Below are 23,013 nucleotides of genomic sequence, written 5' to 3'. Positions count from 1 at the left end.
TATCATTGGTAGTGGCCATCAAAAATGCAACATCTATGCTCTGATCTTAGTAATTGAACAGGTCATTTGTATAGAAACAACCAAGTATTAGTCTATAACTGAAGAGTACTGAAAATTTCTGTGTTAGGACTATGCAGTCCTTATGTTGATATCTAACGTACACTTTTTCTTTGCTTGTGAGATAGCATTTTGTCTTTGAAAAATATCTGGGATTAATGTGCTGAGACAAACTTTTTCTATTATCGTCTCATTCAAATTTTAAATAATACAGCAAAAAGTTGTTTTTGGTATCTCACTGATAGTGAGCTACATTGTTGAAATGAAGTGAGATTCTTGGTGAAAGGTCAGATTTAAATTGAAATGTAGCTGCCTTATGTATTTCTGCAGGAAGAAAAGTGATTGTGCATTGCAGTAGGCTTGTCTTGACCATTCCCAAGTTTTAGGAAATGACACAAAGAGAAATCGTAATTCTCCAAATATAATAAAGCAGCTTGCCGATTAATTAATAAAATGTATTCCTATAGACCATTAAACTTGGCATTATCATCCAATGCCCATCAGTCTCTTTAGGTAGAATTAAATTCCTTTGCTACCTATAATACCAGAGAAGACATCAATGAGGAATTTTATTTTGGTTGATGGGAGAAATTAGTTTCTTGATAATCACAAGAAAAGACAATACAATTACTGACAATTACTGTTTGCTTGTACCACATGGGCAGCATCCAGGAAAATGTACAAAAAAGTTATTTATATTGGCTGAATTATATTTTCTAATCTATAAATCTTCCAGTGGGAGTAGGCGTATTGGATTGGCTCATATGTTTAGTCCAACTTTACTCCAGGCTCCTAAATGAGTGAAGATTTTAATCCCAGATTCCTCCTCCTAAAGGACAACTTCTCCTCTTATTGGTGGGAAATCTATTTATTTTTCTTGACTGTTTTTTCTTTAATATAATGGTCTTCAAACTTGAAAAGATGCATTAACATCCTCCAAAATCCTGGCTTAGTGGTTTCTTTTTAGACATTAGTGTGCATTAACACTTTAATTCTAGTTTTATATTTCAATCCAGGAACAAACCAGTAGAAAACATATCAACTAAAGATTGAAAAAACACTCCTTATTATCAAGCAACTTTATTACAATCAAAACTCTTTCATCATCAAGATTGAATTTGTCTTCTAAATTTTTCATAAAGTAACTTTCATTCACATCATCTATGTTGAAATAAAACACTAGAAGTTAGCCCCTTTCTGTTGTCAAATCTTTGGTCAACCCTGAGCCCTAGATGAGGGAAAGGTTGAACTCCAAAGAATTTGCAAGATGATAACTGAGGTCGCAAGTGATGAGGAGAGACTAAAAGCTTTTCTCCCATTCAGTGAATGATAACTTTTGTGCAGTTGGCTAATGATGATTGCGATTATGGCATGGGACTTGAATTAGGAATGAACCTCTTTGCTATGGTTCACTTATTTTCACAAAGTTGCCAGTCACCTTTAATCTTTTAGGTATAATCTGTTGAAGAGGAATCTATTTACAGAAATTATTGAAGGTCACCTGGCAAACAGAGAACATAGACCAACTTGCTGCATGAGTGAGGTCCTTTTGTTTGGTAAACAATATTTCTAAGAATTACTATGAAACTTGTGATTTTTGTTTTTAAGGAATACAAAAAATAAATTGATGAAAATATTTACTAAAAAATAAGTATGAGTTAGGGCTAAAAAATAATTCGGACACAATGATTAAGCTAAAGTAATAAGTTATATTACAGAAAGATTCGAAGTCTTAATTAGCTAACCTGAAAGGCAAAAATTATATAAGTTAATTTCAATATAGGGTTTCCAAAACTCATTAACTATTAAACAGTTTTCAACAAATACTTTATGGAATTACTTCCATAATATGCCTAGTTGGGAAAAAATTACTTTTTGTTGTTATGTTGATTTCATTTGTGCAATTGTTACTATTAAACAAGATTTGGTTCATTTTATTCTTCTCTTGTTCTTACCTCCTAACATAAATAATAAAAAGGAAGCAAGCCAGCAAAATCCCCTTTATAGAAATCAATTCCTACATAAACAAAGAAAATTAAAATTATTTAAATATTAAATTAAATATAACTAGTTTTAACTATATTACATATTCAGCATTTCCAAAGCAAATGATAGGAAATACTTCAATTCACAAAAAGACAAATATTGCATTTTCTTACTTATATATGTGAGATAAGTGTTTGATTACATGGAAGTAGAGAGTGAAAGGCAGTTAACAGAACCTGGGAAGAGGGAGAACGTGAGGGGAAGAGGAGGATGAAAAGAAGTAGGTTAACGGGTACAAACATACAATAATGTAAAAGAGGTAAACTCAATGTGTAATAGGATGACTATACTTAAAAATGCAGTATATTAATATTTCAGTGAAGGAAACACTAAATACCTTGAATTAATCACTATGCATTTTATACACACACACACACACACACACACACACACACACACAAAACATTTCTCATATACTCCATAAATTTGTATAATTAAAAAATAAATAAATAAAATAGCCTCACTCATAATAAACAAACATGTAAATGATATTAGTAATCACTGATTCTTCATAGTCCGTTGCACATTATAATACCAGGAAAACATTATTTACATTCTTCAAGGCAGCGATTTTGTCCTCTACATGCTTTTGAATGCAGTAGTCAATCTTCATTTGAGGTTTTTCTTTCTCAAATGCAGTTTCAGTTTCCTACGGTCAGTTGCAGTCTGAAAGTATTAAATAAAAAAATCTAAAAATATACAATTTATAAATTTTAAATCTCAAACCATTCTGGGTATCATGATGAAATCTCATACCATCTTTCTGTGTCCCAAAGGCCATGACTCATCTCTTTGTCCAGCATACCTATGTCATGTATACTACCTCCCTGTTAGCCACTTAAAAGGTGTCTCATTTCTCAGGCAGAAAATGATAATATACAGGGTTGGAACTAGCGTTCATTCCAGGCATACAGTGGACGTTAGGAAATGCATTCATCATGGATAAGGGGAGACTCCTATATCAGAATATAAGTTGGATTTACTGGCATTTTAAAATTCTGTAGTCACATTTTTCTACATAATCCAACTAAACAAGTTTTACTGTTTTTAAAAGGTTATATTTATGCTAACATTTTATAACATGTATAATGGAGGTAAATGAAAATGTAAAGTAGGTCTAGTGGTACTTTTATCCCCCTCTTTGTTGTTCTTTTTATAGATTTAGGGGAAACAAGTACAGTTGTGTCACATGGACATAGTGTTTAGTGGTAAAGTCTGGGCTTTTAGTGTACCCGTCACCCAAATAGTGTACATTGTATCCCATAGGTAGTATTTGCTCTCTCCCCCTGCCCCATCTTTTAGAGTCACCATTGTCTATTATTTCATTCTGTATGCCCATGTCTAGCCATTGTTTAGCTCTGACTTGTAGGTGAGGACCTACAGTATTCAACTTTCTGTTTTTGAGTAATGTCTCTTAAGATAATGGTCTTCAGCTGCATCCACGTTGTGGCAAGGAACATTATTTCATTCTTTTTGGACTACATAGTATTCCATGGTAGATATGTATATCACAATTTTTAAATCCATTCATCAGATGATGGACACTAAGGTTGATTCAATGATTTGGTATTGCGAACAGTGCTGTGATAAACATAGGAGTGTGTCTTTTTGATGTAATGATTTCTTCTCCTTTTTATAAATACCCAGTATGGGATTGCTGGTTTGAATGGTCATTCTACTTTTAGTTCCTTGAGAAATCTCCATACTGTTTACCTTAGAGGATGTACTAATTTACATTCTCACCCACAATGAATAAGTGTTCCCCTTTCTCCACAAACCAACATCTGTTGTTTTTTTAGTTTTTGGTAATAGCCATCTTGACTTGGGTGAGGTGGTATCTCTTTGTAGTTTCAATTTGCATTTATTTGATGAAAGTATTTTTTCATATGCTTTTTGACTGCTTGTATATCTTCTTTGAAAAATAAACATGTGTCAGTGGAATAGAATAGAGAACCTGGAAATAAAGCCATATACCTACAACCATTGGATCTTTAACAAAGTCAACAAAAGTATTTGCTGGTAAAAGGATACCCTATTCAATAAATGATTTTGGGAAAATTGTATCACCATATGCAGAAGAAGGAAACTGAAGCCCTATCTCTCCCCATATACAAAAATTAACCCTAGATGTATAAAATACTTAAATGCAAACTCTGAAACTATAAAAATCCTAGAAGAATTGCTGGGCACGGTGGCTCACACCTGTAATCCCGGCACCTTGGAAGGCTGAGGCAGGCAGATCACCTGAGGTCTGGAGTCCGAGACCAGGCTGACCAACATAGAGAAACCTTGTCTCTACTAAAAATACAAAAATTAGCTGGGGTGGTGGCTCATACCTGTAATATTAGCTACTTGGGAGGCTGAGGCAGGAGAATCGCTTGAACCCAGGAGGCAGAGGTTGCAGTGAGCTAAGATAGCACTACCATTGCACTCCAGCTGAAGCAACAAAAGTGAAACTCCATCTCAAAACAAAACAAAACAAAACAAAACAAAACAATTCTAGAAAAACAACTAGAAAAATCTATTCTGTATATTGGCCTAACAAAAGAATTTATGATTAAGTTCTCCAAAGGAAACATAACAAAAACAAAAATAAACAAATGGTACTTATTTAAACTATAAAGCTTTTACACAGCAAAAGAAATACTCAACACAGTAAAAAGACAACCTACAGAATGGCAGAAAATATTTTCAAATGCATCCAACAATGGGCTACAAATAACTCAAAAGTTCCACATGAAAGAGCAAACAAAGAAATAATCCTATTAGAAAGTGGGCAAAGAACATGAACAGACATTTTTCAATAGCAGTACTATAAAAGCAACAAATATAGGATTCAACAAAAAAATCAAATATTAATACATGTCTTTCAGTTTAACATAAATTTGCCTTGAGAGGATAAAATAGAAAGCAAGCTTTTGGTTCTTTTCATAATTTTATTATGCAAACATAACATTTTGCAGAAACAGGAAAAAACTAGTTTACATTAAAGTTGTCATTTAAAATATGTAGAAACTCACATGAACAACTGAGAGCATAGACATAGTTGGACAACCTTAAATAGTATTCAAATTACATTAAATATAAAAAGAAAGTAAGCAAAATTTTCTTTTTAGGGTAATGGACTCACACATTGGCAAAGTCTATTTATAGATGATAGTGTTTGAAAAGAAACCTAAGAAAATGAAGCTGCTAATCAGGTTGATATTTGGATGAGATATATTGTTAAGTAGTGAGACCAAAATATGCAGTGTCTTCAAGTTGTTTGCAGAAGAGCAAGAAAACCATGATGACTGGGTGAAATGAGCAAGCACTTACAGGAAGTAAAATAGGCTGAAGTTAGGGCAGTAATGAGGCCACATTGTAGCAGGACTTGGAGAGCATAGTTAGGTCTTTGGTATGACAAAGAAGGGAAGTGTTTGTTAGCAAAAATGTAAGATGTTTGGCTGAATTTTAACAAGATCATTCTGGCAGAAGAAATTAGGGGTGATAAGAGCTGGACAGGGTGACCATTCTTGGGAGGTTGCTGCAATAATCAGAAAGAAAGGCACAGAGACTAAGGGAGGCAGACATTACAGTACGTAGAAGTCATCAATTACAGATATATTTTCAAAATAGAGCCAACATCATTTCCAGATGTATTAAATGTTTTTGAAATTTTTGTTTTCTTTTGTCTCCAAAAGCAATTGGAAAAATGAAATGTAAACTAAGTGAGATACAGTTTGGGGAAGACTGTCAGGTTCTTGAATAAGAAGAAAGAATACATTTTTACATCGATCCCACAAGTGACTAATAAAAGTAAATATTCATTTATTTTTAGATATGGTATTACTAAAATGTTGGCAGAATATTAAAATTAAAAAGGCAGAAAATTTCTCAAATCATATAGGAGTAGAATAATTTTCATCTGAAGACAAGATTTTGCAGCCATCTACATTAACTAATTGATTAAGAAACAAACACTTTTGAGCATCCATTAAACACCAAGGACCTTTCTAGATAGGAGGTATAGTAGTTAACAATAGAGAGAAAGCCAACTCTCTCAAAGATTAAGAGGATTGACAATAGTTGTTGTCATTTATGGCAAATGTAATGGTCTGTTACTGGAAATGAAATGAGAGGATTAAATGGTGGTAGTAGTTTCTAGACTTGTGTACTTCAGGATCTTAGCAACTGGGTTGGTGTGTGTGCTAATTCTGTGCACATGTGTCATGTGTATTTAACACATCATATGACATGGAAACAACTTGTTTATAGACTGGTTTGCTCCTACCACCAATTCCAGGAATTTCTAACCCCGAAAGTGGCAGTATTTGGAGACAGGGCCTTTAAGGAACTACTTATAAAATAAGGTCATCAAAGTTTTATTGGATTAAGGCTCTATCTTATTTTATAAAATAAAATTAACCCTTTTATAAAATAAGGTAGAGCCTTAATCCAATAAAACTGGTGTCCCTATAAGAAAAGGAAAAGATATCAGAGACTTGTCTCTCTTGATGCGTGTATAAAGGAAAGGTCATGTGAAGACACACTGTGAAGGCATCTACCTATAAGACAGGAAGAGAAGCCTTTCTAGAAACCAACCCTGCTTGTACCTTGGTCTTGGATTTCCAGCCTTCACAACTGTGAGAAAATAAATTTATATTTTTTAAGCCACCCAGTATATAGTATTCTGTGATGGCAGCCTGAACAGACTAACACACATTTCAGCAACTTATGTTATGTTATCACTAGTTTATCTTTGTTTCCATGTGATGTATCTGTGAGTGTTTAATGCATGCCACACAAAGTAAACTGGTAAATTAAGTGAATGTGAAACCAAAGTAGGGAATTATTTGCTTGCCCAATTATTGGAAAAGGTAGAGAATACAAACTCTAGACTGTATGATATGGATACTCTGAGAACAGCACACAGAATTGTCCTTCCAGGGAAGCTAATATTCTGAGTTGTTTAGAAACCAAAGATTTTAGAAACCTCTGAGTCACAAGAGTCATCAGGCTGGCTAAGATTCCTCTTCCTTAGCTGTCTATATATGGATTCAGAATGGCTGTCAGCTCCAGAACTAAGCAATGGATAATGCATCTGAATAGGGATCAGTAAACAATTCTTCTTTAAGTAAAATGTATTAGCCTTTGGGGACCTACAACTGTACAGGATCTTTAGATTCCTTAAAAATGTCATCCTCCAACTAAGTTGACTCTAGCATCATGGTGATCTCAATTCAGTGCTAATATCTTTAGAACTATCTTGTATTTACTGAGTACAATTTACATTTAATTTAATTTACATAAGAATTTCACTAGAGTAAGATATTTTTTTCAGAGACTCAGAATTAGCCCTCAGTGAAGAGATAACTTCTTATCTTCTTTTAACAAGCTTTTTATTTTTTGTGGGAATTGAGATTGTGCAACAGATTATGAGGATTAACCAGATGAAAATGTAATACCACTCTGCAGACATAAGAGAGATATTTAATCTTTACGTCTACAAGGAAAGTATTTCAAAACTCCAGGCAATTTATTTCTGATATTAGGCTCTGGAAATAAATGTGCAATATAATAGACAATAAATGGTTCAAGGAATGCCAATATTGAAAACAGAATGTCTTAAAGGAATTTATCTGTTCATAGTATCTTAATTTGTTCTCAAACCCAATATATATAAAATTGCCATCTTACTCAAAAAGGTTGTTAGCATTAAGGTTTATTCAATTATAATTTTATTGAACTTCTAGTTCTATACACTTAATAACTTTCTTTGAATTAAGAGTAAATACAGTTTAATTACTAGTATATGTTCTGGATTCCATGGCTATTAATGAAACTGCTAATTGCTAGCAATTATAGAAAAGTTTTAACCATTGAGATTGAACTCATGTGATACATTATATTTCCAGTGATGATTCTACTGAGACCATTTCTTTCAATGACTTATAGGCATTAATATTTATTAATATTTAAAGTATATACCTTCCTCTTTTTATTCATAAATTATTGAAAGGATAAGAAATATTTCTAGATGCTTTGGGAAAAGAAGTGTTTGAGGTACCATCTCACACCAGTCAGAATGGCTATTATTAAAAACTTATAAAACAACAGATGCTAGAGAAGCTGCAGAGAAAAAGGAATACTATATACTGTTGGTGAGAATGTAAAATAGTTCCACCACTGTGGAAGGCAGTTTGGATATTTCTCAAGGAACTTAAAACAGAGCTATCATTCAACCCAACAATCCCATTACTGGATATACACCCAAAGGAAAATCAACTATTATATCCAAAAGAAATATGCATGTGTATGTTCATCACTGTGCCATTCACAATAGCAAAGACATGGAATCTGTAAGGTCTGTTCTCGCCGAGTTTAAAGTGAAGAAACTGAGGCCAGCACAAGAAGATCTGATGCGAAGAATTTATTCAGGCTCCCGGACGAGGTTCTGCGGTCAGACAGGAGGGGCCAGAGAAGTCGCATGGACTCCTCTCAGACAGAGGGTTTTATAGGGAGTGAAACAGCTTGATTGGTTGTGGGAGAGCAGAACTGCTATTGGGTAAGTTATAAGACTTTATCTAGGACTTGGCTTGTTGTTGGTTGGAATTACTCGGCTGCTATTGGTTGTTAGGACTTGGCTGCTATTGGTTGTTAAAACGCTAGGGTTACCACACCTTGTTTGCATACTGGGCTTTTTTAAGGGAGGGTCAGGCTGTGTGAGCATGGGAGAAGGGAAAAAGCCTGAGCATGTCTGAGCTTGCCTGAGCTCGTCCGGGCTTGTCCGAGCTTTTGAAAAGAAGAGCGGGGGGGGTCTGCGTCTGTGCCCCTGGTGAGGCAACTGGCCTTACAGAATCAACCTAGGTGCCCATCAAAGGCAAATTGGATAAAGCAAATGTGGTACATATTCACCATGGAATACTACGCAGCCATAAAAAGAATACAATTATGTTCTTTGTAGCAAACATGGATGGAGCTGGAAGCTATTATCCTAAGTGAATTAAAAGAGGAACAGAAAAGCAAATGCCACATGATCTCACTCATAGGAGAAGCTAAGTGTTGAGCACACATGAAATCAATAGACACTATGGACTGCTGGGGTTGGGAGAGAAAGGGGGGTGTGAATTGAAAAAACTATGTATTACATACTATGCTCACCATCTGTATGCAATATTCTCATGTAACAAAACTGAACCCCTATATTTCAGATATAGGACCCACTATATCTAAAATAAAAATTGAAATAAAAAAATGAAATTGTTTACGTAAAGGTAGGATAGAGCCATCAAATAAACCAAAGCCAACATGTAGTAAAATAAAACATAGGAATATAGGAAATCACACCTTTACCAGAGTTTACGGCATAACAAAAATTACAGCTTTGGGGAATTCTTGTTTTTAGTCAATATTATTATTTAAAAGTGTATTGTAATGTGAGTAGAGCTGCCCAACTACAAAGGTTGAAACATGCATTTTGATTACGAGGCTTATAATCTTGTAATTAAATGTCTCCATAGAAAAACATGATGGTTCTCTCTATGGAAGATCTTTGCAACAGGCAGCATTCGGTCTTCACATAAATATTTTCAATATACAGAGAACCACATGAAACAAATATAAAACTTTAAACATATATAGAAAAAAGAAAGTGTTTATTGTTGTAACTGCTACCTAAGTCAAGGAATAAAACTATGCTAGACATGTCTAATCCTGTTCCTGTGGTCTATCCCTATCAAATCCCCTTCCGTCTCTTCAAATGTAAACACCTCGACTGTATAATAATTATTTCCTCATGTTTCTTTATGTCTGTCCCAATTGATTATACTTTATAGGAATTTCTATTTTTTAAGAAACGAGCTTCAATACTTTAATCCTCTGATGTTAAAGTTTCTTTTTTATAATATTCTCAAATCTACCTTGCTATTACTACCAAGATTTGCTCTAGTATCCTGTGACTGTACAAAATTGGACTGTTGTTTCCCATGACATCAACTTTCAAGTAATTGAGGAGCTTTCAAGTAATTGAGGAACTATCAAATAATCTTTTTTCACAGGTAAAATTAGAATTTCTTAAACCTAGTTCTTAAAGTCCTCAACCCATTGTCATAAAAAATTACCCACAGACCTAGTTAAAAATACCTGTTATTAGAACTTTTTGTCAAATTCACTGAATTAAAAACTCCAAGTTAGAATACACTTACTATTCATTTGCAGCCAGCTTCCCAGTTAATTACAGCATGTGTTCATTTTTTTCTAAATTCCCATGTGTGGGCAACTCTGAATTGCATTAGGATATTAGGAATGAAAATAAAATCAATTTAGGAACCTAACTTATCTTCTTTTTATCTTACTTTTCTTTTCCTAGTGATCTTCTCTATTTTTCTTTCCTATTTTTTTTTTATTTTTTGCAATAGTTAAAAATAAAGCTTTCTAGATAACAAAGAAATTATGAGAAAATGTGGGCAGCACATATCATACTAGTCTGGTCAACGTCTGCAGAATAGACTTTTTAAAACACAAAGATTAATGCTTCAAATATCCCCAACTCAGTTATGAGTATCCATAAAAAATATATCTGCATGACCAAGTACCGCAAAAATGAAATCAAGGCTATCCGAGGGGATTTTGTGTTGATTTACATGGAAATGGTCCAATAGGAAACACGTGCTTTGTTTTTAATTGCCATTCCTAGACTTTATTTTGTTTGAAATAGAAGTGTCTAACAACTGATAACAGCATTAGTAATACCATTCATCACATGACTTCCCTCACTACCCTGTCCAATATCACTCTTTAGAAAGAGTCAAATGAGGAGAAAACATGAAACCGAAACAATGTCAAGCTGATTGATGAAAGTTTATCAACAAGAAAAGCTAAAGTCTCAAAGGCTACTGAAATATCAAATAATGCAGAAGATATAAAAGTCATTGAATTTATTGGCATGGATAATACAGACACTCCATTAAGAACTGTATTTATATAGCGACGAGGGAAGTAATCACTGTGGAAACCACTAATAAATGAGTGGAAAATAAGGGTATTTAAGAAATTTCAGTATAGACAAATGTTTTTAAGTTTGTCTGTGAGAGTGATGGAACAGATATTAATGCTAGATGGAAAATGGATAAGATCGCAATTTTTGAATGTTTCTGTTGCCATGCTCCTTGCATTTATGCTGAAAAGTATTTACTCCTGTTAAGATTTTTATGGGTAACCTAATATAGCAAAGAATTATTTGAAGGTATGAGAAAAGACTATTGATTGCACAGGAGTCTCTGTAGAAGTGGGGGTTGGGGAAATTAAGTATTCTTTCTTGAAACTAGAAGAAATGAGGAGAAAGTGAATATAAGTTTTAATGAATATTTGGTTTTGAAAGCAGCAATAAAAGCATTTTCTCAATTGACATGTTTCACTTTCTCTGTTAGGTAGGAGGTGAGTTTGCTTACCTAAAGTGAGAGAACAGAAATAGGAAGAGTATTGATTCTAAGGAGTGTGGAGAAGGTTTGTAATTATTATCGCAAAAGTTAGGATCTCTAAACCATATTTGGGACAGATTTGAAATTAATGAATTTATAGCAACAGTAATTTAGCCCATGCATGATTTTTTGTCATGAGAAAATAAGGTACTTTGGTTGATGAATTTAGATTTTTGATGGACTAAATAAATTACATAAGTATATAAAAAATTAAGCAAGGAAACATGCATAAGATTTTTGTTTTGTAATAATTGATTGCAGGAGTATTTAAACAATTAAGCTGAAAAGAAATTAGATTATACACAGAAGATAAAACAATTGAATTAGTGATTTGATGGTAAAATGACTATTGCTCCGATACATATTTGATGAAGTGAATAATAAGGATACTTAAATTGAGGCAATCAAAGAATGCTGGGTTCAAGGTGTTGGTTGGGCCACTCATGATAATAGCAATACTATTGATGGGGAGTAAAATAAAATGCATAATGTCAAGCCTTTAAAAATTGGAGGGGAGATAAAATAGCTACAGAGACAAAGAAAGTGATAGAGTCAAGTGGTAAAATTCTCAAGAAAAGTTGGGCAGACTTTTTACTCATTGGTTTGTTATTTGCTCACTTACTGCTTCATTGCTTTCATTTTATTCTTTGTACACTTATTTCTTTACTTATGTTACAAGAACCATAGAAGAGTAATTGTCTGAAGGTAACAATGAACACTTAGGGTAAATATTTTCCTCTTTATTTTGAGCTACAAAAATTGAAGAATTTAAAATTGATTACTAATGAAAGTCAGAGAAATGATATTTTGGAAATAAGTCAGAATTCAGTTGAAACAAGAGAATAGAGGGAATCTTTTGAGAAGAACGTGTCATATAGAGAATGTGATCATCTACCAATGTTCCTTAGTGTCAATTTAATGCAGGATATTGGCTGTCCAAACAGCAACTAGAGTTATTAGATAACTCTGCTGTTAGAAATTGCACTGAGACAAAGTTCTAGCATATGGAATATGAGTGAAAGTAATATATCGCCTTCCAGGCCCAGCCCATGGACATCCCTGGTGCCTGCTTCTCCATGATGTTATCACTTTCTTGCTGTCTAACTGGAATGAAGACCTGTCCATGCATTTTACGTGACAGAGCTTTTGTCAAATTGAGTTATTGAATCATTGCATAGAATAGGATTATCCCACTAACCTATTCACGTACCCAATACTCTTATAGGAGCAAAGGTTTTATGGTCCTTAGACCAAGACCCAGTTCTGTTGACTAGTCAAAATGGAGATAAATAAATAAGTAACTAAGTTTAGAAACTCAGTCATTTAAGCTTAGTGGATAGAGGACATGGTGCTTTGGACTTTCTGTGATATAATCTGAGCATATACAACCTGGCAAAATATAAGAATCCAATCTCAGTTCGCTTATCTATGAATGCTGCTGGTCCCAGTATTGGTAAGTCTTTAGATATTTGTATAAAATTGTTTAGAATTTTAAAATCAAACTATTTTTACTTCTGTTTTTCTCTAATAAAGATGTAACTTTTAATAAAAAAGACACAATTATATACTTAACAAAGGTAAAGTAGATAGGCAAAAGCAAAAAATAATAATATTTAAACATGCAAGCATGCACACACACGCACACTCAAATTCACTTTTATTTATTTGGCCATTTTAGTCTGAACTATTTTAGCTCTTTAATTTGGGTATTGGCCTAAGAACCATAAAATCTCCTTTTTAAGTTCTATATAGGTGGTTAAACAATTCACATTGGCAAGTAGAAGCTTTTTCCTCCTATTCATTTTTAGCCTTTTGAGACAACAACAAAAACAAATGAAGATTCCTATTTTAACATCTTATTATTTATATTTTTTTAAAAAATCTTTCTGGTCCTTATTCCAAACAGAGAAGGAAAGTTCTAAGAATAAATAGCCATGGGCTGGGCACGGTGGCTCATGCCTGTAATGTTAGCACTTTGGGAGGCTGAGACAGGCGGATTACCTGAGGTGGGAAGTTTGAGACCAGCCTGATCAACATGGAGAAAGTTCGTGTCTGCTAAAAATGCAAAATTAGGTAGGCGTGCTGGCACATGCCTGTAATCCCAGCTACTCAGGAGGCTGAGGCAGGAGAATCACTTGAACTCGGGAGGCAGAGGTTACGGTGAGCCAAGATCGTGCCATTGTACTCCAGCCTGAGCAACAAGAGTGAAACTCTGTTTCAAAAAAAAAAAAAAAAAAGAATAAATAACCAAAAAAGTTTCAACATTGGGCTTAATGGTAGGTAAAATATCTGTATAAAGCAAGAGAAAATGAGAATAAAAACAAAAGCAAAATTTTTCAAAACCTATAAATTGTATTATCTATATTAATATTCCTATATCATTGCCCTTGTGTATGGAATATTCCAAATTCAGGGTATTGTGGTTCACATTATGATAAAAAAAACTATTTACAGAAATTAAAGAATTTTAATTATTTAATTATCTCTTATTTTCTTATTATTTAGTAAATCAATTTATCTTGTTTTTAACGGTGCAATCTAATAATACTTCTGACTGAGCTAGAGGGGATAAAAATGAAATTAATTTGTTTCTGTTTAATGACTGTTGCAATGCCTTGGTGTAAACATTGCTTATATTTGTTTGTATGCTTATGTTAAAAATTCCAAGCAGAAAAGAAGGAACATTTTTAATACAAAATCCCTAAGTATTCTTCCTTTGAATCAAACTTATTAAGTCTATAAAATATGCAAATTAAACCCAAACAATAAGAATTTGTAAATGCAATCATTTATGTCTCTTAAAATTGAAAATGAATCAGAGGAATTCTTTTAGCAATGTTTTCAAAGTCATACTTTTTCTTTAACTTTAGTACTTTCAACTGTATTACAAACTCCACTGTGAGTAACCTCTTAGAAGTAAGCCTTATAAACATGTAGGCATATTTCTGAAAATAAAGTAAAATAGACAATTGCTTTTAATTTGCAAATTTTCCTCAAAGAGTGCAAGAAAAATAGTAGTAAATATATGGTAAATAATGCCTAAGATGTAGAAATGAGAGTCTGTCTATATCAAAAGTAAAAAGAAATCATTGTTCTTTATTATATTGTTTTCAAAACACACATTATCACATTCTGAAATAAATTATTAAAAAGGAAATTATTTCAGAAATATGATATTGTCAGTTAATACATGTTTAACTCAAGTTTAAGTAGCTTACTTTGTTATTTCTACCATTTATCAAAACTTCATAATATTTTTGTTTGTGATAAGTTATGCATTTAAGGCACAGGCATTCATTTGTTCATTTTGTCCACAAAATTTGTATTAAGTACTTATGATTTGCCAAGCACTATTTAAAGCATTGGAGATAGAGAAAAGAATTTGTTTGAAGAAAACTTTTTTTTTTTTTCTGAAGCTTAACTTCTAGTGTTATACATAAAGATTAACAAGTAGATAAGTATGTAATATAATACAATTCAATTATATCATAATTTATACAAGTAAATTTCAGGTTGTGATGGTTAAGACCTTAGCTTTCCTTTCTCTAAAAACAAAAATCTCAAATCCTTTCAATGGTCTACCAGGACACAAAGAATTCTCCACCATCCTCTGAATCATCCTAATTAAGTCACTTCTCTCACCCTCACTATACTCCAAATAAATTCCATGTAGGAAAGTAGAGGGAAAGCAACTGGGTTGGGAAGACAGAGTCTAGTTAAGGAAGGAAATCAGGAAAAGACCTTCACTTGGCAAAATGCAAGCAGAATCCTGCAACATGATAAAGAGCCAGCCCTGTGAAGATCTGAGAGAGGCCCATTCTAGGAGGAGACGAGTTGACTAGATGCCCTAAGATGAGAATGAGGTTGTCCTGAATGAGGAAATGTGACAAGTTTATTGTGCTTGGAGTACAGGGTAGGAGAAGGACAGTGCTCAAGTGACAGGATTCAGGGGATAATGGAGAAGAGTCCTTTATGTACTTGTAGATCATTGCAAGGATTTGAGACTTTGTCCTTATAGAATAGGAAGCCAGAGTTTTAAACATGAGGGTGATATAATGGTAGTTATAATCTAAAGCATAAAAGTTCACTCCAGATGATATATGAAGAATGGATCTATGAATGAAGATGCGACAACAGTAAATATATGGAACTCAGTTTAAAAAATACTGAGTGGTCAACATGAAAAATTGTGATCATTTTTGCCAGGGAGAGGTTAGCAAATTACAGATTGTGATGCTTAATTTTACCTCTCAACTTGTATCTACTTGGAAAGTCTATGGTGCACAGTTGTTCGGTAAAACTCTAGACATTGCTGTGAAGGTATTTATAAAGATATGATCAAAATTTAACTCCACACACCTTGAGTGAAGCATATTGTCCTCCATAATGTAGGTGGCCTCATCCATTAGCTGAAGGTATTAAGAGGAAAAAATTAAAGTCCCCAAATGAAGAAGGGATTCTGCCTCTAGAGTCCCTATATACTCAGAACTGTAATATCAATGCTTGCTTGAATTCCCAGGGTGCCAGCTTGCACTGTGGATCAGACCTGCCAGCCTCTACAATTGTGTGAGCCAGTTTTCTAAAATCTCAATCACTTTCTTTCTCCATATGTGTGTGTGTGTGTATATATATATAGTTAAGACCTTAGCTGTCTTTTCTCTAAAAACAAAATCTCAAATCCTTTCAATGGTGTGCCAGAACAGATATATATCTCTGGAGATACAGAACCCAAAGGATATATGTATATGTGTATGTGTTGTGAGTGGATGTGGTGTGTGTATGTGTGCATGAGTGTGTGTAGTGCATGTTCAGTTTCTATGGAGAACTCTGGTTAATCCATAGGTTATTGTATTAATATGAATACAGAAGATGGAAAGTATACAGGCCATGAGTCAAACAGCAAAATCAGGGATTTATTTTATGCTTGATGTTTGAAGAAACAGAGTAAATGTTGATGCCATTAGTTGAGATTGAAAAAGAACAGAATGGGGTTAAGAGGAGATCAAGATTTCTGTTTCAACATGTTAAATTTCAGATGCCTATTAGAGATGCAAATGAAGATGTTAAATAAACAGTCAGGTGTATACATGTGGAATGCAAAAAACAGTGTGACCTGGAGACAAAGGTTCCGAGTTGTGAGGTTGTGGATGCTACTTACAGCCCTGGACCTAGATGAAATCACCTGGAAAGAGCATTGACGGAGAATTTGGAACCAAGACCTAGGTCAGAAAGTGGGAGAAAGTAAAACAAAAAACAAAACAAACAAAACCTGATTAGAAGTAGACCGACTGTAGGGAATGCTAAAGGACAGGGTGACAAAAATGAGCATAGAGAAAGGGCCACTATATATGACAGGAGAGAGGACATTGGTGCCCTTGAAAGAAGTTTCAGAGAAGCAGATCAGCTGATTCATCTGTGAATACCCTGTCTTCAAAGAAAGTCACATTTTGAGGTACTGATGTTAAGATTTCAACCTATATATTTTGGTGAGACAGAATTCAATCCAATATAATTTATCTTTTGACTCCCCCCAATTTATGCCCATCTCACATGCAAAACACATTCACCACATGCCAACATTCCCACAAGTCTTAACTCATTCCAACATCAAGTCTAAATATAAAATCTCATCTAAGTATTATTTAAATCAGATATTGATGAAACTGAGGCTGTGACTTATCCTGAAGCAAATTGCTCTCCATCTGTAAAGCTATGAACCAGACAAGCTATATTCTTTCAAAATACAGTGCTGCTATAGGTGTAGAATAGACATTTCTATACCAAAAGAGAAATAGGAGAGAAAAAATAAAAGGGTCACAAGTCCCAAACAATTCTAAAACTAGGCAGGATAAAATCTATTAGATTTTAAGACTCTTAATAATTAGCCTTGGCTTAATAATCCTGTGATAGAGAGGCAGCTCAGCACTCCGGGATCTGATGTTGATATTCACTCAGGGTGGCTGGCAAAATATTAAAGAAATATTGGGAAAAATTATATATTAGTCTCAAACCTTTTTGAAGGCCGAAAGATCTTATTGGGACAGGCCAAAGGTGGCAGGTCCATTAAGTTAGGGAGAAGATATGTATGATAAGAGGCTTTCCCAGTTAAGTCTGTTTACCCCACATCCCTTGGTCTCTACTCTGTTTACTCATGTAAACTTTGTGCTGGATGGTCCTCTCAGGGAAAAATCAAAGGGGAATTATTCATTAACAGTATTTACTCTGGGCCCCAAACCTAAAGCTTTTATCATTTACATAACCACTCTTTTAGCCATGTTAATTAGCCACAAGTGTGTTGACTTAAAACCTCTGTTATAAATTATTTTACTGAATAAATGTGATGTTGGAGAGGGAGTCTTGGTTGATTGGCTGCAGTCACCCTCTGAAAGCAGCTGACGGCCATCTCTAGGCCACTTGAATTACTGTAATGATGTGAGAGTGCATTCATTCATCTGCCATTGACTCAGGAACTGCAGGCCAGACTTCCACAGGTGGAGGCCAATGTCTCAATCTGGGCTATACTCCCTTTCCCCCAACATACCTCTCAGGGGGGTAGCCCAGTTTCCCAGGCTCTCCCTGGAAGTCTACACTCTGGAACCTCCTGGAAGTGGCTCTGCTCTCTTGATCTGTGGCTTTGATCTCAAAGTCATTATTCCTTCACTGATTCTGTTTTCATCGTTCTTTTATTTCACCCCATCTATGTCTTTATCAGTCCAGGCAGGCAGTGTTTCTGCTGTTTTGAAATTTTCAAAATCTTGTCTACTTCCCTTGCAATTCACAGAGGTCCAAGACATCACACAAGAGAGGCTTCCACATCCCTTTTGTGAATTACTGTATCTGTATTCCTGACTTCTTCTGACATGGTTGATTGAATCCTTATATCATACACCTAAATCACTGTAGCAAGCAGTTGTCCAGCTACACTCTTGGTCCTGTTTCAAGGGTATGCTATCTGAATAAGCCAAAATCTTACAAAATATTGTGCTAATTTCTTCTTATTTAACAATTGACTTTCACTGGACTTCTCACCTCTCACATTTCACTATAAGTAGCAAGGAGAAACCACATCATGCCTTCAGCACTTTGCTAAGAAATCTCATCTAGGCTAGATGCAGTGGTTGCCACATGTAATCCAAACATTTTTGAAGGCTAAGGCAAAAATATCACTTGAGGCTAGGCATTCCAGACCAGCCTTGGCAACACAGCAAGACCCCATCACTAAAGGTGGGGGGAAGGAAAAATTACCTGGGCATAGTGGTACATGCTTATAGTCCCAGCTACATGAGAGGCTGAGGTGGGAGGATCACTTGAGCCCAGGATTTTGAGACTGCAGTGAGCTATGATTGTGGCACTGCACTCCAGCCTAGGCAACAAAGCAAGATTCCATATCTAATAAACAAACAAACAAACTTCTCATCTAAATATGCCAGTTTTCCACTTACCAGTTCTATTTTCCATCTCAATCAATTCATATGTTGTTTGAGCAAGGTTCACTTTTCCTTCAGTTTCCATTAATACGTTCCTCATTTCCACTGGAGACTTCATCAGAATCACCTTTAATATTTATATTTCTAGCAACATTATTTTTATAGCAAGATATTCTTTACAATGATGGTAACTTTATACCTTTCCTCTTTTACTTCTGAGCCATCACTAGAATTGCCTCTAATGTCCATATTTTACTAACAGTCTCTGCAAGGCAATTTAGGCTTTTTCAAATCATACATCTCAAAATTATTCCAGCTTCTATTCATTATCCAATTTCAAATACTTCCATATTTTTCGGTATTTGTTACAGCTGCACTCTGCTTCTCAGTTTCAAAAATCTGTATTAATTTGCTAGGGTTGTGTTAACAAACTCCCACAAATTCATGGTTTAAACTTCAGAAACTGCCTCACAGTTCTGGAGGCTAAAAGTCCATGATCAAGGGTATTGGCAGGATTGGTTTCTCATGAAACCAAGCTGTGAAGAAAAGTCTGTTCCACATTATCCCAGAGTGTCTAGTGGTTTGCCAAAAATCTTTGGTGTTCCTTGGCTTATAGACATCACTTCATCACTGCCTTTATCTTCATGTGGAGTTCTCCCTGTGTGCCTATGTCAAAATTCTTCTTTTTATAAGGACATTAGTCATATTATGTTAGAGTTTGCCTTAATTATCTTATTTTAACTGAATTCACTTTTTTTTTTTTGGAGACAGAGGCTCTCTCTGTTGTCCAGGCTGTAGTGCAGTAGTGCCATATCATCTCACTGCAACCTATTCCTCCCACGTTAAAGTGGTTCTCATGCCTCAGCCTCCCAAGTAGCTGAGACTATAGGTGCATGCCACCACACTAGGCCAATTTTTGTATTTTTAGTAGAGACAGGATTTCATCACGTTGGCCAGGCTGGTCTTGAATTCCTCTGCCAACTCCCTCCTACAAATACAACGAGTGGGCCGATGACAGAAGACACCTGGGGTCCACCCTGCATCTGTCCAGGGGCCGAGGAAGACACAAGGATGGCGAAGAAGAAATTTCATTTGACATAGAGGTGGAGTGGCGGCAGTGGGAGGATGACCAGAGGCAAGCTGATCGGGCTTGGTACATGATGGATGAGGGGTATGATGAGTTCCACAATCCACTGGCCTACTCCTCCGGGGACTATGTGAGGAGGTGGGAGCAGCACCTGCTTCTCAGCGGAGACAGATCAACGAGGATAATGTGCTCACCAGTGGGGTGGTCCATTGGCTGGAGGTGGACGAGGACTTTGAAGAGAACAACGCGGCCAAGGTGCACCTGATGGTGCACAATCTGGTGCCTCCTTTACTGGATGGGTGCATTATCTTCACCAAGCAGCCGGAGCCGGTGATTCCAGTGAAGGACGCCACTTCTGACCGGCCATCATTGCTCAGAAAGGCAGCCAAACGGTGCAGAAGCACAGGGAGCAGAAGGAGTGCAAGAAGGCTCAGCACAAAAACCGGGGACTGGCTGGGACCAAACTGGGAGATATAATGGGTGTCAAGAAGGAGGAAAAGCCAGATAAAGCTGTGATGGCTCAGGACAGAATTCTGCCCACAGGCCACAGGGGGCTGAGCTCTGCGTGACAGCCTAGCCTCCTGGCAAAGGTACAGATTCATGCCTGAGCCACTGGCCTCATCCCCACGGTCACCCTCAGACAGGAGAGCTGAGCCCTAGAAAGACAAAGGGGTCTGCCTGGAGTGGCACCGTGCAGGAGAGGCCGGCCTGGCTGCGACAGCTGTGTGGACACTGAGCTGAGAGACCACAGGTGTGGGTCACACACCCACGTCCCCACCCTTGCTTCTCTGTGGCCACAGCCCCACCCCTCGAAGTGCCCCCAATTCCCTCCCACCACCTCCCAGCCTGAGTCAGGCCATCCCTTTCAGAGGTCCAAGCCCACCGCAGGTGAGATAAGTAGACATTTGCGCAAGAATTAAGCATCACTCATTGACAGGCTGCAGAAATCCACCAACCCACGGGGTCTAATACCCACGATGTTACAGGGCAGGGGAGGGAAAGGGAAGGGAAAACTGGGACCAAATTCCATATTTACGTAAATCTGCAGCTAGACTCAAGAACAGCTTGCTGCTGCACGTGCCAGCCCACTCCTCAGGAACCGAGACCAAGGCCATGCCACTCCTTTGTCCTTGCCTGCCATGGGGGCTCCGTGTCACCATGCAGCCCTAGCATGCAGTCGATGGCTGACTCAGAGCCTGGAGTTTGAGAGGAGGCCAGGGCCCCACCTCGTGCCCAGAGAGGAGCTGGGGGTGGAGAACTCTCACTGCCAGACAGGGCTGCAAGGGACCCCTTCCTCTGTCCTGGGCTGCTTGGCCAGGAGAGAAGCTAAAGGTCACACTGACCTTAGTATTTTAGGGAAACAGTTGCCTCCAAACCTTGGAGAAGCCAAGGGAGCAGCTTTCCCAGTGAGGATGTCAGAACCTCCATCCCAAAGTGGGGACCCTAGGTCCTAGCACCCAGGCACCCACTTGAAAAGGGGTCAGTGGCTAGGCTCTACACCCAGAACACCTATAAGAATGAGCTCCTGACCGCCACAGCGCCTGAGATCCAGAGGACCAACCTGGTCAATGTGGTGCTGCTGCTCAAGTCCCTTGGGGTGCAGGACCTGCTGCAGTTCCACTTCATGGACCCATCCCCGGAGGACAACATGCTCAACTCCATGTATCAGCTCTGGATCCTCGGGGCCCTGGACAACACAGGTGGTCTGACCTCTACTGGGTGGCTGATGGTGGAGTTCCTGATGGACCCTGCCCTGTCCAAGATGCTCATCATGTCCTGTGACATGAGCTGCATCTCCGAGATCCTGCTCATTGTCTCCATGCTCTCGGTCCCGGTTGTCTTCTACAGGCCCAAGAGCAGAGAGAAGGAGAGAGATCAAATCCAGGAGAAGTTTACTGTCCCTGAGAGCGATCGTTTGACCTACCTGAATGTCTACCTGCAGTGGAAGAACAATAATTACTCCACCATCTGGTGTAATGATCATTTCATCCATGCTAAGGCCATGCAGAAGGTCTGGGACGTGCGAGCTCAACTCAAGGACATCATGGTGCAGCAGCGGATGAGCCTGGCCTCATGTGGCACTGACTAGGACATCGTTAGGAATTGCATCTGTGCTGCCTACTTCCACCAAGCCACCAAGCTCAAGGGAATCCGGGAGTGTGTGAACATCTGCACAGGGATGCTCTGCCACTTGCACCCCACCACGTGTCATGAGCGGGACCACGTGGAGATAATTGAATCATGGGGGTGATTTCCCCCATCCTGTTCTCCTAATAGTGAGTTAGTTCTCTCGAGATCTTTTGGTTTTATAAGGGGCTTCCCCCTTCGCTGGGCACTCATGCATTCTCCTTCCTGTCACCCTGTGAAGAAGGACATATTTGCTTTCCCTTTCACCATGATTGTGAGTTTCCTGAGGCCTAGCCAGCCATGCTGAACTGTGAGTCAATTAAACCTCTTTCCTTTATAAATTACCCAGTCTTGGGTAGTATATTTGCAGAAATGTGAGAACGAATTAATATAGTAATAGAAGACACTAACAAAAAAATAAAATCACAAGCCATGCCAAAAGTAAAGAAAAGCACAGTCTTAAAAGGCAAAGCAGTCATCAGAACCAGACTCAAATGGAAAACAGGTATTGAAATCATCAGATAGGTTATCTAAAATAACAATAATTAATATGTTACAGACTCCAATAGAAAAAGTATAAAAGATGTTACAACAGATAGGCACTAAAAGCAGGTAAATTAAAATTCTAAAAATAAATCAAAAGAAAATGCTGGAAATTAAAAATCATGTGACAGAAATGAAAACTGCTTGATGAACAGATTAAACATAGCTTAGAAAATAACCAGGTTTCCTGAAGGTATGTAAGTAGAAACTTCCTAAACTGAAACGTAAACAGAAAAAAGAAGAAAACTATTAGGGCCAAATACAA

General features: G+C 36.8%; 1 protein-coding gene and 1 pseudogene across 8 annotated transcripts in view; both read left to right on the top strand.

Annotated features, from left to right (window-relative positions):
• CDH18 (cadherin 18) overlaps positions 1–23,013 on the top strand; it is a 1,109,085-nt gene that overhangs the window by 409,319 nt on the left and 676,753 nt on the right. The gene's annotated exons all lie outside the window — the stretch shown is intronic.
• On the top strand, positions 20,110–22,329 carry LOC105733004 (pre-mRNA-splicing factor ATP-dependent RNA helicase PRP16-like; annotated as a pseudogene).

The sequence above is a fragment of the Aotus nancymaae genome, unplaced genomic scaffold (genome assembly GCF_030222135.1).
Source record: "Aotus nancymaae isolate 86718 unplaced genomic scaffold, 86718_ANA_hifiasm-v0.15.2.pri h1tg000014l, whole genome shotgun sequence".
In the NCBI taxonomy this organism is placed as follows: domain Eukaryota; kingdom Metazoa; phylum Chordata; class Mammalia; order Primates; family Aotidae; genus Aotus; species Aotus nancymaae.
Note: the sequence above shows the minus strand (reverse complement) of the source record. Positions and strands in the feature narration are given on the sequence as shown.